Source organism: Prosopis cineraria, unplaced genomic scaffold (genome assembly GCF_029017545.1).
Source record: "Prosopis cineraria cultivar Desert tree isolate PC_DT_omini unplaced genomic scaffold, ASM2901754v1 PC11, whole genome shotgun sequence".
Classification (NCBI taxonomy): Eukaryota; Viridiplantae; Streptophyta; class Magnoliopsida; order Fabales; family Fabaceae; genus Prosopis; species Prosopis cineraria.
The window spans coordinates 959,943-968,628 of NW_026555342.1; the positions used below are offsets into that span (position 1 = coordinate 959,943).

The window sequence follows — 8,686 nt, forward strand, 5'->3', positions numbered from 1 at the left end:
CTGTGCCGGTCATATTCTTAGTATTGGGGTGTGACAAAAATAAACATTTATGCTTTTATTTGAACAAAGACAACCTGCAACACATCGAAAGCCAAATTCTTGTTAGTGCTATGAAGAATGAACTATAATGACCACATGAATGAATAATAAATTAGTACCGACAAGGCAGAAAATAGAAGCAGTATCTGTTTTTTTTTAAATTTCACAAAATGAATGGATTGTATATTTCTTAGTGTAAAACCCATTTCAAATTTCGTTTAAATTATTTTGCAGAATTGAAACCTTCCAGTATGCTAAACACAGCAAGCAAAGTCTACACATTCAACTCAAACCATAAGCATCAAATGTAGACGGTTCAAATTACATTAAACAAACCTATAGGTCTTATAACATTATTATAACTATGAACTTTAGAAAACAATGCTCAAGTCTAAGAATAATTAAAACTTTTAGACAATCAAAATTTGTCAGAGCAGTAACACAGTAAAACACAATTAATACAATCCTACGATAGTCCAACATTAATTTAGAGGCTTGATTCAACTCATTTAAATATATGAAAATTGATTTAATTCTTGCTTTTGCATGGATGAAATATTGATCATAGGCCTTATAACAAAGTAGATACACTAATTAATTACCCAAGCCTGAGAGACTTGTCAGAACTGTCGCACTCTTGAGGAGGATTAATGTCAGATGAACTGCAAATGATGATGGACTCAGAAGACTGCCCTTGTTCGTGCACAAGGCTCTGACATATAAAGCTCAAGTGTATCTTCATGTTACAAGACTTTCAACTCATAAGATCTGAAAAGAGAGGCAATAATTTAGAGGATAAGAGTTTGAAAATCTGTGATCACCTGCTTCATTCTTCGGTTTTCTTCCATGAGTTGAATTCCCTGTACATGAAAGTCAAACATATTGTAGCAGCAAAGGTGACTAAGAGTGTACGTGGAACATTGTTAGTGTCATAAAAAGCATCACTTGGCTTTTTCTTGAAATCCATTATGTATTAGTGAAATCACATACATTAGTTTGTCGGAATAAGGATCTCAATTTTCTCATCATGGGAAATTTTCAAATTTTAGTGTCACAAGTGAAGAGAAGAGTAAGAATCAAATATCTAAGAATTACCCCGTTTCACAGAATATACTACTCAAAAAGGGATTCTTGTAGAACCGATAATTCAAGTATGAATACAAGGTGTAATTGATACGGTTTTTTCAAAAATTCCCTTAATTAAAAATGTAATTAATAAGGTTTTCTAATTGACACCATCTATTAAATAAGAGTAAATATATAAATACTGTGTAATTTTAAATACCATTAACCAACTTAATGGAGAGTGTAAATTAGTTAAAAGTGTCTTATAATTCTAAATGGAGATTATAAAAAGAGTGGCACATGCATTAATTTCACATGCATTAATTGCTGCTATACAGATAAGCTAAAGGAATAAAGTCAAGTAGTTTCCAAAGTCAAGTAGAAATTTCCATCAAGCAGTGGGTAAAATCCTTTGAAGAAGACTTAAAATACATGATTGGATTGTAAGTGACAAAACAGCCTTGCTACAACATGCACAATTATTAAGATTCAATCCAAGTTGCTTCAATTTTTCAAAGTTAAGAAACAAAAAACAAAAAAGTCAAGTAGTTTTTGATCAAGCTCTTCAATGGTTTTGTTTTCTTCTATTGTTCCTTCAGCAATACTGTGAAAGGCCCATTTTATGTTCGGAACCACTTCAAGTGACTTAAATGTATTGAATACACTTCAATAAAATTAACATAAAATAAAATATTTTCCTGCTTCTTGAAATATAAGTTATATAATGAGATTTCATTTTACAAGCTACTGTACACATCAATATTGCTTAGATATAATCAGCTGATAAAAAGAGAAATTCATAGATCCTAACATTCTTTGGCGCACATATATGTATATATAGCATATCCTATTTTTCTAAGCTTGGCGTAGTATTTACCTCTCTCTTAAGTGCATTGATCCGTTTTAAGATTCTTTCACCCTGAAACAATATATAATCATACTAAACATGTCAACTCAAGAGCTTGAATGCAATAACTATACAAAATCACAACTCATAAAGGTAAAGGATAAGGAAGAAAACAAGCCAATTTCTTCCCACAGCGAAAGATAACTCGCAGTTATGATCACTGAACTAGATTTTTTTTTATGCACGGTAAAGGCATTATTTAAAAAAATGAAAAAAATATAAGTAGCTTGATAAGTACCAAAATATATTTTCAAAATAGAAAATGTTCACATCATCAGGTAGATTCTACATCAGCAATAATGTAGGTTTAGAGAAATCTACTGAATCTTGTGAAAGAACATTAAAAGATGTTATAGAAAAATAAGTCATAGGGCAAAATGTAGGAAGCCATATTGTTCATAACCTAGCTTGTGAACAAGATATAGTGACTATTATATTAATGCATGATTGATGAAAAGATAATTATATTTCTTCTACATTCAATTCCTAAAAGTAAATGAAGAATACAAAATTTATTTCTCTACGATCAAAAAATATAAGGCATTTTTTTATGTTAAATATTTAAAAATATAAGGCATTTTAGTTTTTTAATATGTAATTAATGAGTCTTTTTCCAAAAGTACTCTTAATAAATAAAACACTCAACCATTAACCTTTAAGTAATACACTTATACACCTAATTAAATAAGGACAAATATGAAAAGATAATATTAGTTTAAAGATAATTAACTAACTTATTAAAAATATAATTCGATTAAAAATATCTTATATTTTTTAACGAATAGAGTATGACAAAGTATTGTTCCTCTTGTCCCAAAATGCAAGTTACTCTAATTTTAATTTTACACAAACCAATAAAGTTGGTTAAAGTTAATTAATGGAACATCTTGAAACTTTCAAAAGTTACTTGAACATTCTGTAATAGCCCTTATTAAAATGTACGTAATCTCATATTAATGATACATCTCAATTAATATCTCATGGGGAAAATTTAAAAAGATGACATTTAATGACATAAAATGACTTACATTTTGAGTATCCCAAATCTTCTAAACCAAGACTTACATTTTGGGATGGAGATGGTAGAATTTTGCTTAGAACTTGACAAACTTTAGAGAGGATGAAGATTGAAGCACAAAAAGGGTCAAATTGAAACCTTTGTTTTTGAAACACGGGACAAGCCTCTTTCAAGTCTTTCCTCTAGTGTCTGCAATTCTTCAAGTGTGCATCCTTGAAGCTCTTCCCCATTCAGCTGCCTGTTGAAATAATTCATAGCGCAAATTATCACGTGTCTTAGGAACATAATAATCATGTGAACGTTCATGCACGGTATGTATAGTATAAAGTTGTCTACCTCAATTCACGAGTCTTTTCTGCTACTACTACCTTGTGCAGCTCGTTCTCATCACCTTCAAGCTTGTACGTATTTCAAAAGGAAAAAAAAAAAAAAAAACCAAAGGAAAGATGCAAAAAGACTTGAGAAGATTAGCCTATCATGATTTAATATCCATTACTTCATATATTATCATAAATTGATTTCAACATTATGTCACCCCTCAAGGCGATGCTTTTTTTAGCTCTCCTGTGTGGAGCTAATTCAGGACCTAGGGTTTTCTGTAGGGCAATTCAGTTTCACTTTTGTTCATAACATTAGCCCCTATTATCCTGGAACCTGATCAAATCTAGAAGGGGAAATATCTTCAAGGGAAGAGAGAGAAGAAAAAGAAGTTATGGACAACAAATTACAAAGAATCAAGAGGGAGGGAATTATAGGTAGAATGAACGTAATTTCTTCAGTGAGTTTAATTCTTCCAAAGAAGTAGATCCTTTTTTTTTTTTGTATTGCTGGCAAGTGCCGTACTAGTGGAAGTAATCTTGTTCAAGGCATGGCCGGACATTAAATGTGAACCTCTCTCAGCAAAAATTCAAACTTAGATTTGTTATATTGTGAGGGACTAACCCTTTCCGCTGGACGCAAGCCCCATTAGTGAAGTAGATCCTTTTTTCCCCTCTTATTCATTTGGTAAGTGTTTGCTTAGTTATTCAGTAGTCAAATTCCATAGTCAATTAAATAAGAAATCAGTTTGGGTGGGGGGCGCAAGTCATAATTTAGAGAAACTAAAAGGAGTTAAGTATGTTATCCAAACTAGAAAAGAAAAGAAAAAAGTCAAGTAAACAGGGTAGGCCGCATATGTTTATTTATACAAAGCATAAGGTATGGTATATTGTTGACAGCTAATAAACAGTACAACTTTCTATAAATATAAATATATTCATGATTGATATTAATTCATTGATTACCTGCAGATCAACAGATGATTTGCCTTGTATTTGAATGGCTGAATGTTGATCATACCTTTCAATTACCTGCTGAATACTGAAACCAACAAAAACAGTACCTCATTTGAGTGCCTTTATCCATTTTATTCCTTGAAATCAGTTAATGCAAAAGATCATATCATTAAGCACAGTTTTATTTATGTCAAACTAAATAATGAAATTCTTGAGAATCCCAATGGTTTTACTCAGAGCCTTCAGCTGTGCGGATACTAATCATGATTCAATTACTTCATCAAATCCATAAAAATATTTATGCATTCGTTGACCCTTTAGTTATTACTTAACAGAAACAACAATACTAAAACACACACATTGCACTTTAAGGTTAGAAATTAATAAATAAACAGAAATCATGTAGATTCTAACTAGTGGTCAACTTATAATTCTAGCCCTTTGAATTCAATTTATTAAACGAGGAAGATCATGGAGTTATTTCAAAAGCTCCCTATCAAGCGGATGAGAAATGCTGCTGTATTATCAGATTAAGAAGTTATACAATAAAATTCAAAACATATGCTCCTAGTTAGCTAGTTTTATAGATCATACAAAGTGAGAGATGCTAAGCGTGCGCTCGCGCGCGCACACACTAATGATGATGATGATGATGATGATGAGTGCTCATACAGTTTCATATTGCATTCTTAAATCAATCACGATGATATTGTGGAAACCTCTCTCTCTCTCACGCCCCCCCCTATAGAATTAAATATCCCTTTGTACATATATGTGTACGTGTTCAAAATGAAATTGAGAATAAGAGATAACACACACACACACACACACATAAGAACCTTGAGCTAGCATAATCAAAGAGCTTGCCAGTGAAAGAGAAGACCAAGAGGGCAATGTCAGCATCACAGAGAGTTGATAGTTCATGTGCCTTCTTGAAGAGACCTTTCCTTCTCTTTGAGAAAGTCACTTGTCTTGCTGTTACACCGTCTATTTTCTTTATCTGTATTTTCCTTCTCGTCATTTCCCCTCTTCTTCATCCGTAACACATGGTTATTAAATACAGTAAATTATACAGTCAAAAAATTACATGTACATATATATCAGCAGAATCAAAGTGGGGGTAAAACTGTACTTGAACTGATAAATAGAGAGGCTATTATACATGCAGTAAATCCAGTGGATTTCACATGAGAAAGATTTACAATAAACTATTATTATTCTTCTTCTTCTTCTTCTTCTTCTTCACAAAATCCAAGTATCCCACCCAGAACCGACAGATCAGAGATGAGAATCGGGAAAGAAGTTAGACATTGTCGCTTTTGTTGATAAAAATATAAACTATAGAAAGATTAGTGGCCTTGAAAGAATAACAAGAAATAATTGAAAAAAGTCCAATATATCGAACCAAAGAGTTTCCGACTCAACAATATCAGTCCAAAGGCTAGAGTACTTTGAAGTAATTTCTTCGCGACCAAATCAGGTAAGAGAAACTCAGCTATCAGTAGATGAAAAATGGAAAGCGAGGAAAAGGGGAGAAAAAAAAAATCGACTGTTTCGAAATGAACCTCAAACCAAAAGTTACAGAGGGACAAGAACCAAAAATAAATAAAAACTCCAAATAAAGCATTTTTAGAAGAAGGAAAGTGAAACCGAAGCTCCAGAAAATAAGGAATCCAACCTGGTAGATATTGAAGAGACTTGTGTTATGAATATCGCATCAGACTTCTCTCTTGTTCTTCAGCTTTCGCGGTTCGTACATTAATGGCTTTTCAAAGGAAATTAATATATATGCTTTTTTTCCCCTTTATGGGCAAGTTGATGTTTCCTCTGTAGCCACTATTTTAATTTCATATTCTTTCCTTTTCTGTTCTCTACCATTTCACCGTCGGAGAACTTAAAATAGTGGCTACAGGGAACTTACAAAGAAAAAGTAAAGGGTCCGTTTGTTTTCTGCTCACATAACTTTTGTTTATGTTTATTTATTTCTTTCTACCAAAAAAGTTTGAAAGGAATTATTTAAAAAAATGACAATAAAATTTTTTAAATTATATCAATGACATTTTAATCATTTGAAATGCTATAGTTTTTTTTAAGTTTTTAATAATTTTTTTATCATTAAAGAATTAATATAAAAAATTAAATTGTCCTTAATTGAAATCGTGTCATTCATGTTCCCTCTCACTAATTTTGCTTTCAATTTATTTAACCAGCCTTGACTCAGACACAGTCGAACAGAATTTTAAATTCAACTTCAAATTATATACACACAATTGTGCGTAGCGTACGGATGTTTGTTTTGTGTGGAGCATTATTTTAAAAATTAGACCGAAAGTGAATGGTTTGATCAATGGCACCGTCAACTGGACAATGGCATAACGGTTTGGCTTTTGTTTTTTAAGAAGAAAAACCGTTCAGATGATGGAATCGGGCGGCAAAGAAACGAATACCACTATTAGATTGATTGGTCTAATTCTTTTTTAAAAAATGAATCCAAATTTCAAAATTAAATGTCAATATTAAGCGGGGCTAAACTTGAACCAAAAATTATAAATTCTCAATTAGTATATTTTTTTAATGATTCACATAATTCTTTTCAGCATATTTTTTTTAACAATTTCATCTTTATATTGCTATATATGTTTGAAAACTAGGCTACGTTTGGTAGCCTATAATTGGCCAAATTGAAATGAAAGTGGAACCAAAATCATGAAGTTGAGTGGTCTAGTACTCCTTTCATTATAAATTATAAAATACTTTTAGATAACATATCACATGTCAATAAATATCATTAAATACACTTAACAACTTTATCTTTTCAAAATAAAAATATAAACTTTAAAAAATATCCATCATTTGATATATTAAAAAGAGAAGGGACAAAAATTAATTATAGAAAAAGAAAAGATGATATTAAAATTAATATATTTAATGAAACCTTAATCTTCTTAAAATGTCTTATATTTTAGAATAGATAAACTCTTTCATAAATACTATATAATTTGGGACGGACGGAGTATGTATGAATCTAAATTTCCAAAAATGTCTTGAATCTATTTCCATTACTATCATGATAGAATTGGCTAAATTTCAAGGAATTCTCGTCACTATCCTTAATCTCCCCCCGCCCTCTTCCATTACTATCATTAACACTAATGGTAACGAATCAAGTAAAGAGAAAGGCAATAGTGAGAGTTTTTTTCTTCAATTTTGAAAGGGGCATTGGGTTTTTATACCTTTTAAATACACATAATAAATAAAATTATATTAAGATTTCATCTACATATCAAAAATTGTACTTTTAAAACTTAATTTTATTGTATTTCTAATTATAATTCGATTCTATTAAAAATTCTCCCATCATATCAAATGGAGCATATATGTAAATCAAAATCTATTTAAATTTAAAAGGTGCATCTGCTTAAAGGTTCAAAAATATTAAATCTAGTTCATGTAGCTTTTGTTTGTCTATTCCTATTGGTTAGTAAATGCTTCCATATGAGATCATCGATCACCTTATTATAACTTAACCTATCACAATTAAGATTTTCATGGTTAGAGTCATCATTAATCCTGGCTTGCCAAATCACATATAAAGCTACACAAAACACAGCGCCTTTTACCGTTAAAATAGGCACGATTTCACTATTAAATAGGCAATATATAACGTCTACTATATAACGGTTACTAAAAAAAAAAAAAAAGTTATATAGGAGAGGCAGGATTTAGTGCACTCGAACATATAATGCTAACTAAGATAACAATTATATAATTTATATATAACAATTATTAAAAAAAACATTTAACTAGTCTTTTTTTTAAATTTTTGTCTCAAAATCTATGTAACGATTGTTTTAAAACAACTGCTATATCGTCTTAGGGATTATATAGCAATTAGTTTCAATAATTGTTAAATAATTTCATTTAAAAAACTTTTCACTTCATTTTGCCATCATAACATTACGACTCAAAAATTTTTTTTAAGACTCTCTTCCTCTCATGGAACCTCTCCATTCACCATGAAACTCTCCCATCGTGATCAAAAGCAAATTCCGACATAGCCCAGTCATTTTTTGCCATCACATACCTTCCGTCACTGTTGCCGTGCCTTGCTTCCTGTGGTGGTTTTGTCATTTTTCCGAGTTTCAGCTTTTGGGAGTCCGTTGATTTTGTTCTTTCATCTTCTTCAAGTTTTTCTCCATTAGGTTTGTGATCCTCTCCCTAATCTTCCTACTTTATCATTTTTATTGAGTTTTGGTTGTTTTTTTTTCTATGTATGGAGTGTATATGTGACTGTTCTTCTTCTCTGACTGCATTACTGTGCATCTCTGTCTCTCCTTTTATTTTATATGTATGTATGTATGTATGTATATGTTGAATTTAATT

The 8,686-nt window shown here is 31.0% G+C and overlaps 1 pseudogene; it reads right to left on the reverse strand.

Moving 5' to 3' along the window:
• Positions 1 to 637: 637 nt before the first annotated feature.
• LOC129285577 (MADS-box protein JOINTLESS-like) lies at positions 638 to 5,324 on the reverse strand (annotated as a pseudogene).
• Positions 5,325 to 8,686: the final 3,362 nt, after the last annotated feature.